The sequence below is a fragment of the Podarcis raffonei genome, chromosome 5 (assembly GCF_027172205.1).
Source record: "Podarcis raffonei isolate rPodRaf1 chromosome 5, rPodRaf1.pri, whole genome shotgun sequence".
Lineage (NCBI taxonomy): Eukaryota > Metazoa > Chordata > Lepidosauria > Squamata > Lacertidae > Podarcis > Podarcis raffonei.
This window is the reverse complement of record NC_070606.1, coordinates 9955462-9965666: the sequence shown is the minus strand read 5'-3', so window position 1 is coordinate 9965666 and position 10205 is coordinate 9955462.

The window sequence follows — 10205 nt, the reverse complement described above, 5'->3', positions numbered from 1 at the left end:
CATTACACGTCTTCAGATAACCCTACTGATGTTGTTAATTGCTTACAATGCTCTTTCAAGTACAGTGGTACCTCGAGTTAAGTACTTAATTCGTTCCGGAGTTCCATTCTTAACCTGAAACTGTTCTTAACCTGAAGCACCACTTTAGCTAATGGGGCCTCCTGCTGCGGCCGTAGCACGATTTCTGTTCTCATCCTGAAGCAAAGTTCTTAACCTGAAGCACTATTTCTGGGTTAGCGGAGTCTGTAACCTGAAGCGTATATAACCTGAAGCATATGTAACCTGAGGTACCACTGTATTGTATAAATTTACTCCAATCTTTTTGGAATACTTGATCGTGCTGGTTTTGGGTTTCCCCCCTCAGCTTTGCCAGTTCCGCTGGCAAAGTCCATCATTTTCATCTACCACTCTTCTTTTGTTGATACTTCTTGTTTCCATTCGGGGGCTAAAGGAGCGCTTGCTGCTGTTGTTGCATACATGAACAGTCTTTTATCTTTTTGGGGGTATCTCTTCACCTACTGTACCCAGTAAAAAGGCTTCAGGTTTTTTAACAAAAGTGCTTTTAAACATTTCCTTTAATTCAGATAGGTAGTGTGGTTGTGCCCAGTTGGCACTTGTCTGGCTCAATGTGTTCCTCCCCTCCCGCTTGTGTTTCTCTTGCAGGCACCCTGGGGATACAAAGTCCTCCATTGGTTGGGGAGCTGATGACACCCATGTTAGCAGAGGCATCATTTAGGGTGCTGCGGATGCACCCAATGACTGTTGTCCCAGAAGCTGTGCTGCCACACACACTCTGTTGCTCCCATTTGTGACTCTCTTCCCATGTGATAATTCTGAGCACTCTCTGAGTATAAACATTAAAACCCTTGGGAAGAATTCCATGTGCAGCAATTGAACATGATTCCAGATCAGAAGCTGGGCTGAACAGAGTTTGGGATGCACCTAAGTCATGCCGGCTTCCTGTTTATATATTGCTAGTGATTTGTAATTGTAATCACCCCTGAAAGACCTACATTGGCTCCCAGTACATTTCCAAGCACAATTCAAAGTGTTGGTGCTGACCTTTAAAGCCCTAAACGGCCTTGGCCCAGTAGACCTGAAGGAGCATCTCCACCCCCATAGTTCAGTCCAGACACTGAGGTCCAGCGCCGAGGGCCTTCTGGCGGTTCCCTCACTGAGAGAAGCAAAGCTACAGGGAAGCAGGCAGAGGGCCTTCTCAGTAGTGGCACCCGCCCTGTGGAATGCCCTCCCATCAGATGTCAAAGAGATAAACAACTACCTGACATTTAGAAGACATCTGAAGGCAGCCCTATTTAGGGAAGTTTTTAATGTGTGAAATTTTAACATATTTTTGATTTTTGTTTGAAGCCACCCAACCCAGCCAGATGAGCAGGGTACAAATTATTATTATTATTATTATTATTATTATTATTATTATTATTATTATTATTATTACAAAGCGATAATTCTCAACACGCTTCACAAACTACTGTTCCCAGAATTCTTTGCAGGAAGTTATGTGTTTTAAATTTATGCTGTGGATGTGCCCTTCGTCTGAATCCTGTGTTTTGTTGACACAAAGTGGGAGAGGAGGAAATATCCCTGGGCAAAATTTCCTCCTGACCTGCAATGTACCTTAATTGTTTGTTCGTTTTTAATTTATAAACTTATGGATTGTATTAATAAATTATAGCTACGGGGGAAAGCTTTAAGTAGTCCTAAACCGTACTTCTTTTTCATACAATTTACAGAAGGGCAACAGAGTCTCTCAAATGGTTCTTTGCTTTGTTTTCCTTGTCTTAATTGTACAATTTCAGTAAGTTCTGACTTTACAGCAACATACCATATTTGACTGAACCGTTGTTCAGCTGGAATTATGGGGCTGCTATCAACAGTTTGGCTGCACATAAACAAGATTCCAACTAAATTACAGTGTTCTGGTCACACATCTCCTCTAGATAACCCAAAAGACCTTGTGGAAGAATCCTTCTTATATAAAAACCAATCATTTCCTGTATACATGAGATAATTCCCACCCCGCTTCCCTGAAACTTCCAGTTTTCTCATGTTTCTCAGGTGAATCTTTCTTTCCAATGAAGACTGGAGCTAAAATATTTGGGACTTTCTTTTGAGCAGTAAGAAATATCCCCAGACCTCTTTTTTGTGGAGAGAGGCAAGTAGTACAGTGGTACCTTGGTTTGCATATGTCTTGGTTTGCATACATTTTGAATTAAAAACACATCAAACCCGGAAGTGCGTTTCCCGGTTTGCGACCTTTTTTTGGACCCTTTTTTTTGGATTACGAACAGATTTTTTTGGGAGGCCCCATTGGCAAAAGCGCGCCTTGGGTTACAACCTGTTTTGGTTTACAAACGGACCTCCGGAACGGATTATGGTTGTAAACCAAGGCACCATTGTACTTACAAACAACTTGCCAAAATGGACCAATATAGGCCTTGCATTTTAGATTGACAGTTTTTGTGAACATGCTGTACAAAACTCAAAAGTATGAAACAGAGAGCAGTGATCATGATGCTGTTGTTGTTTAGTTGTTTAGTCGTGTCCGACTCTTCGTGACCCCATGGATCAGAGCACTCCAGGCACTCCAGGCACTCCTGTCTTCCACTGCCTCCCACAGTTTGGTCAAACTCATGCTGGTAGCTTCGAGAACACTGTCCAACCATCTCGTCCTCTGTCGTCCCCTTCTCCTTGTGCCCTCCATCTTTCCCAACATCAGGGTCTTTTCCAGGGAGTCTTCTCTTCTCATGAGGTGGCCAAAGTATTGGAGCCTCAGCTTCAGGATCCGTCCTTCCAGTGAGCACTCAGGGCTGATTTCCTTCGGAATGAAGAGGTTTGATCTTCTTGCAGTCCATGGGACTCTCAAGAGTTTCCTCCAGCACCATAATTCAAAAGCATCAATTCTTTGGCGATCAGCCTTCTTTATCGTCCAGCTCTCACTTCCATACACCACTACTGGGAAAACCATAGCTTTTTGGTTGGCAAGGTGATGTCTCTGCTTTTTGAGATGCTGTCTAGGTTTGTCATTGCTTTTCTCCCAAGAAGCAGGCGTCTTTTAATTTCGTGGCTGCTATCACCATCTGCAGTGATCATGGAGCCGAAGAAAGTAAAATCTCTCACTGCCTCCATTTCTTCCCCTTCTGTTTGCCAGGAGGTGATGGGCCCAGTGGCCATGATCTTCGTTTTTTTGATGTTGAGCTTCAAACCATATTTTGCGCTCTCCTCTTTCACCCTCATTAAAAGGTTCTTTAATTCCTCGTCACTTTCTGCCATCAAGGCTGTTTCATCTGCATATCTGAGGTTGTTGATATTTCTTCCGGCAAGCTTAATTCCGGCTATGGATTCATCCAGCCCAGCCTTTCGCATGATGAATTCTGCATATAAGTTAAATAAGCAGGGAGACATGCCAACTCTCCAGTCTGAAACAAAGGAACTTCAGCCTCCTTTGAGGCGCCACCTGTGCTATTCCAGGTGGGTGGCAATAGCAGAAACAGCGGCAGCGAGTAACAGAGAGAAGAACTGCGGCCTGTGATATTCTCACTTATTCAGTCATCCCTCTCCCCCTTTTCCAGTGGGCACTGGAGTGGCGGAAAAGGAAGTCACCCACCGTAAACCAGGCAGAGGCACCCCTCTGGTGTTGCTGTGCCCAGCAATCCCACACATTGGGGACAGGGAGTAGACTCAGGTACATTGAAGGGGCCTATGTCGGGCCCCTGCAAAGCTGATGCTGGCCTTTGTTGATTGTGGGATTTTTTGAGCCTTGTCACATGGCAACGGATAGCAATGAAACTGCTGACCACCATTATTAAAGTGCTCTGGCAGGATATGACAAGACTACAATAGCTAGAATGAATATATGAAGTCCTAAGCTCTCTTGACTTTTCCTGTCATGAAAGAATGGATGTGCCTGTCATCACGATTATTCTCTGACTTTTAGCTTCTTCTGTTCAGCTATTTGAACTCCAATTGAAACCGGAATAGGGATTAACCCTGCAAATCTACGGCCTCGTATTTTCCACTGGGATGCAAGCCATCCGGCAGTGAAACTTCCTGAGAATTACTGTTGATCCCATCCATAGTTTTGTGGAGATCATTGCAATTAGAAGATGGTGTGTTGTCTATGAATTAGAGGGTGTTGGGGTGTGTGGTGTGTGTGTGTGTGGTGTGTGTGTGTGTGTGTGTGTGTGTGTGTGTGTGTGTGTGTATCTTGTGGCTGGTTGGTTATCAGAAAACCGAATCAAAAACTTCTACTCTAACATTTCTTACTCATGAAGTTAATCAAATATTGACGTTCACAAATAAAAAATTCTCTGCCAGCACTGCCAAATATATTGTTAAACTCCAGACAAAGAACACATATCTGAGATAGCATCACACCGGCCTTCAGGTCTAGAGAATACTGAGTACACAAAGAACAAATGTGGTGGTGGTAATTGTAGTAAAACAACAACAACAAAACACGTGGCACAAACAGACTGGCTTCAGAACCAATATTGGAAGAGAGGATTACCATTGCTTGCTTTTCAGAAACCTTATAGCAGCCTTCCTAACCTGGTGCCCTAAAGATGTTGTTGGACTACATAATTTCCCATAATTTCGTACCATTGGCCATACTGCCTGGGTCTGATGGGACTTATAATCAAAAGCAGGTTGGGTAAGGCTGCCTTCTAAGTACAGTGGTATCTCGGGTTACAGATGCTTCGGGTTACAGACTCCGCTAACCCAGAAATAGTACCTCAGGTTAAGAACTTTGCTTCAGGATGAGAACAGAAATTATGCGCTGGCAGCGCGGCGGCAGCGGGAGGCCCCATTAGCTAAAGTGGTACCTCAGGTTAAGAACAGTTTCAGGTTAAGAATGGACCTCCAGAACGAATTAAGTTCTTAACCCGAGGTACCACTGTATTCTGCCTCAAGTCTCCAGACACAAATGGCCAGTGCTTTTTTTTCGGGGGGGGATGTTTGGGGTACAGTGTTACCTCAGGTTAAGTACTTAATTCATTCTGGAGGTCTGTTCTTAACCTGAAACTGTTCTTAACCTGAAGCCCCACTTTAGCTAATGGGGCCTCCTGCTGCTGCTGCCGTGCCGCCGGAGCACAATTTCTGTTCTCATCCTGAAGCAAAGTTCTTAACCCGAGGTACTATTTCTGGGTTAGCAGAGTGTGTAACCTGAAGCGTATGTAACCTGAAGCGTATGTAACCCAAGGTACCACTGTACTCTCATTTTGACTCGAGAAAATCACCATTTTGTAGTTCAAATCGGGGAAAATAAATACACTAAATGGACAAAAGTACAAAGATTCTCAAAATGTTTAGGGGTATGCGTACCCCTGTCCCCCCCCCAGAAAAAAGCACAGCAAATAGCCATCATAACACAGGAAGGTGCCCTCTGCCTAGTAACATTATCAAGCTCAGCCCTGTCTGCACTGATCAACAGTAACTCCCCAGGGTTTTGAGCAGAGGATCTCTTCCAGTCCTAAAAAGTGAGAGTGTGACAACATCAATATGTCAACACATCCATGTCCTTAATTTCTGGCAATTGGATTTGGGTTTAAACCTCTCTTTGTGTTTCTCACAAGAATGTTGCTGTTTTGTCTATTTCCCTTTCCTTAGCACATCAGAAATATGGTCTGAAAAAATATGGTCTGAAATATGGCAAAATATGATCTGAAGCTCAACATCAAAAAAACGAAGATCATGGCCACTGGTCCCATCACCTCCTGGCAAATAGAAGGGGAAGAAATGGAGGCAGTGAGAGATTTTACTTTCTTGGGCTCCACGATCACTGCAGATGGTGACAGCAGCCACGAAATTAAAAGACGCCTGCTTCTTGGGAGAAAAGCAATGACAAACCTAGACAGCATCTTAAAAAGCAGAGACATCACCTTGCCAACAAAGGTCCGTATAGTTAAAGCTATGGTTTTCCCAGTAGTGATGTATGGAAGTGAGAGCTGGACCATAAAGAAGGCTGATCGCCGAAGAATTGATGCTTTTGAATTATGGTGCTGGAGGAGACTCTTGAGAGTCCCATGGACTGCAAGAAGATCAAACCTCTCCATTCTGAAGGAAATCTTCCCTGAGTGCTCACTGGAAGGACAGATCCTGAAGCTGAGGCTCCAATACTTTGGCCACCTCATGAGAAGAGAAGACTCCCTGGAAAAGACCCTGATGTTGGGAAAGATGGAGGGCACAAGGAAAAGGGGACGACAGAGGACGAGATGGTTGGATAATGTTCTCGAAGCTACCAGCATGAGTTTGACCAAACTGTGGGAGGCAGTGGAAGACAGGAGTGCCTGGCGTGCTCTGGTCCATGGGGTCACGAAGAGTCAGACACAACTAAATGACTAAACAACAACAAGCACATCAGAATGCCTGTGTGCAGCCTGATACTCTGTGAGGCAGGTAATGCTTGTCAGGTAGGGCTGGATTCAATGAAACCGTTGTGCTAGCAGAAGCCAGTGCAATGAGTCACAGTAGCATATACTCCACTCCTTCCCTGGGTGCCACACAAATTTGCTTGAGCATAGAAGCCCCAGAACACTGCATGGGGATGAGCATAGATCATGCTATCGGACAAGCAGAAATACTTAATCTGATGGAAGAATTGTATCAATGCGAACAGCCAGTATAATCTTATTTGTTCTCTGAAACAGCAGAATATTTTCTCTCTCGTTGCAGTTATTTCAAATGGAGGAAGGAAAACCAACCCATCCCATCCCCTGTCATAATTTATGGTTGTTTTTCCTGGATATTATTGGTTCACCTTAGCCATGTTTTCTACCAGTTTTCAGCCACTGAAATTCCTCGGGATATTTCTGCAAAAGCTACTTCGCTAAAGGCTACCCTATTCCAAAGCTAGGATCTTATTACAGCACCAGTAGTACAGCCAAAAACATTTACCACAGATATTCCAAACCTCAACGTGATTATGGTATCAATGGGAAAGTCACTGGGACTCAGATGGCTTTCAGACTTCCATACTTGGACAGCAAGGATAAATACTTCTCCAAAAATATCAAAAATATGTCCATGCTTATGAAATTGAATCTGCTTCTATCAAAGAAGGGTAATAATGACGATGTATGGAGTATAGTTAGCATGGCTCAGATGACAGTGTCTGGGAATAAGACAAACAATGAGCTACTCCTGCGTGTTTTTTCGTGCTGCCACTCCTGAGTTCTAGGTGGGGTGATCAGCATTCCTTTTTCTGATTGCTTTGTTGTTGTTTAGTCGTTTAGTCGTGTCCGACTCTTCGTGACCCCATGGACCAGAGCACACCAGGCACTCCTGTCTTCCACTGCCTTCCACAGTTTAGTCAAACTCATGCTGGTAGCTTTGAGAACACTGTCCAACCATCTCGTCCTCTGTCGTCCCCTTCTCCTTGTGCCCTCCATCTTTCCCAACATCAGGGTCTTTTCCAGGGAGTCTTCTCTTCTCATGAGGTGGCCAAAGTATTGGAGCCTCAGCTTCACGATCTGTCCTTCCAGTGAGCACTCAGGGCTGATTTCCTTAAGAATGGACATGATTGATCTTCTTGCAGTCCATGGGACTCTCAAGAGTCTCCTCCAGCACCATAATTCAAAAGCATCAATTCTTTGGCGATCAGACCATAAAGAAGGCTCTGATTGCTTAGCAAAACTGATTAAGTGATTAAGTATCCTTAGGAACAGCAGCTTCTCGTTTCTGCCCTAAAACACACTGCCTACACATTTTGTTTTCTAACTTTCTTCATAGATGTCCAGTTGACTCGCCTTTTTAAAATAAAAGCTGAGAGTCCATTGCCCCCTGTTCGCTTGGGGACCAGTGTGTACCTCCATGAATGACCTGACCATCAGATCTGAACTACATGTGGGGCTCCTGGTCCAAATAAATAATCTGTTTATGGAAGCACTTTGTGATGGCCTGGGAATCTGATTCAGAGGCTGAACCAGAGGAATCCCAGCCTGCACAGGAGTCCCCGCCTCCAGGGCTGGCTGAGCCGGGGCAGGGGCTTGAATCTGAAGGGCCCTCACCCGTGCTGGATCCTCAGGAGCAGACACCAGCTGAATCCGCTCTGGCTCTAGAGATGATCAAGGGCCCATTGCCTGCAGGTACTCCTCTCCGAGCCCTGTCAGGGGAAGGTGAGGTTGCCTCTGGGTCCAGTAACCCTCCAGCCTCTTCTGAGCTGCAGAGGCTCAGGGCAGAGAGGCAGAGGGAACTAAGTTCTCACAGGAGGAGTGCTCACCTCCAGGCCAGGAGAGGCGAGTCACCCGTGGGCCGGGACCGCCCTAGGCCTCAGAGGAGATAAAGGCCAGTCAGGCCAGTCAGCCCAGTCCCAGGTTGCGGGAGCAACATCGTTGGTTACCTGTTCCTGCTGGCACCCTGTCCTGCTTTCTGCCAGAGTTCCTGACCACGCCCGACTCCTTGCCTTGGACCCCGCTTCAGCCTCGGAGTTCCCTCCGCCTCTCTGCCCTGAGCCTCTGCAGCTCAGGAGAGGCTGGAGGGTTACTGGACCCAGAGTCAACCTCACCTTCCCCTGACAGGGCTGGGAGAGGAGCACCTGCAGGCAATGGGTCCTCGGTCACCTCCGGAGCCAGAGCGGATTCAGCTGGTGTCTGCTCCTGAGGATCCAGCACAGGTGAGGGCCGCACGGTAACCCCCCGGGACCAGCACACAGTTTCTACATGCAAACCTCCCTTGCTGAATCAGGGAGAATGTTGCTACAAAGGCAAAAACTGATTGTTGAGATTCCTGCATTGCAGATGGTTGGACCAGATGCCCTCAATGAGCCAAAAAGGCCGTTTTGCAGCTGAAACTTGCTAGAACTCAGTTTTGGACCCTCTCAGTTGGACACCATTGCCATTACAGTCATACATCGGGTTGAAGTAGCTTTGGGATAAGTATTTTCAGGTTGCGCACTGTGGCGACCTGGAAGTAACGGAGCGTGTTATTTCCGGGTTTCGCCGCTCGCACATACGCAGACGGTCAAAATGACGTCACCCGCCTGCGCGGAAGCGGCAAATCGCGACCCGCGCACGCGCAGAAGTGGGGGCACAGTTTGCATTCACTTCTGGATGCGAATGAGGCTCCGGAACGGATCCCGTTCACATCCAGAGGTACCACTGTATAAGAGAACAAGGGAGACGTTCATGATGAGTTCTGACCTCTTTTTCTAGAAATTTAACCCTGCTTCCAGCTCTACAATTCTATGATTCTATGAAATGTTTACCAAAACATTACATTTAAATCCCAGGCACATCTAAAGCCTAACATAAAGTTGACTGAAATATAGACTTATGTCAACTGCCGCCTGTCAGAAAATTGCTTCCTTATCTCAGGTATTCATTATCTTAGGTAAAATTGCTTCCCTGTGCTCATTATGCAACACAAAATTCTTTTTGTGGTTAATAATGCTTTTGCTCTAGGAAAATAGACTTTGGCATTCTAGCAAGAAAAGAAAAGTCAACTTGATAATCAAGATTTCTCTCTAAGTAAGCGGAAGAGAATGAGCTAATTGTCTTGCCCATATGAAATGGCTAAGAAGATGATTTCTTTAATCACTCCCAAGTTCTTTGTCTGTCCTGACTTAAGTTTAGGGAATGGATCACATTCTTCTAGATTTATCCATGAACGTCTGCAAATCTGAAAATTATAAGAAGACAGGCAGAAAAGCTGGTGAAGGGTCAAAACAATCATTTGAAGACGTGTGTGTGTGTGTGTGTGTGTGTGTGTGTGTGTGTTTAGGACCTTTGAAGCCCTAAACGGCCTCAGCCCAGTATACCTGAAAGAGCATCTCCACCCCCATCGTTCAGCTCTGAGGGCCTTCTGGCGGTTCCCTCACTGCGAGTAGCCAAGTTACAGGGAACCAGGCAGAGGGCCTTCTCGGTGGTGGCGCCTGCCCTGTGGAACACTCTCCCGTCAGGTGTCAAGGAAATAAACAACTATCTGACTTTTAGAAGACATCTGAAGGCAGCCCTGTCTAGGGAATTTTCTAATGTTTGGTGTTTTATCGTGTTTTTAATATTCTTTTGGGAGCCGCCAAGAGTGGCAAGGGAAACCCAGCCAGATGGGCAGGGTTCAATTAATTAATTAATTAGTAGCAGTAGTAGTAAGAGCAGGCGTGGCGTGGCTGATGTGCGTGCCGGGGGCGTAGTGCGCCACCCACAGGGGCATGGTGCGCCGCCTGCGGGGGCATGGCGCCCAGCGCGGGG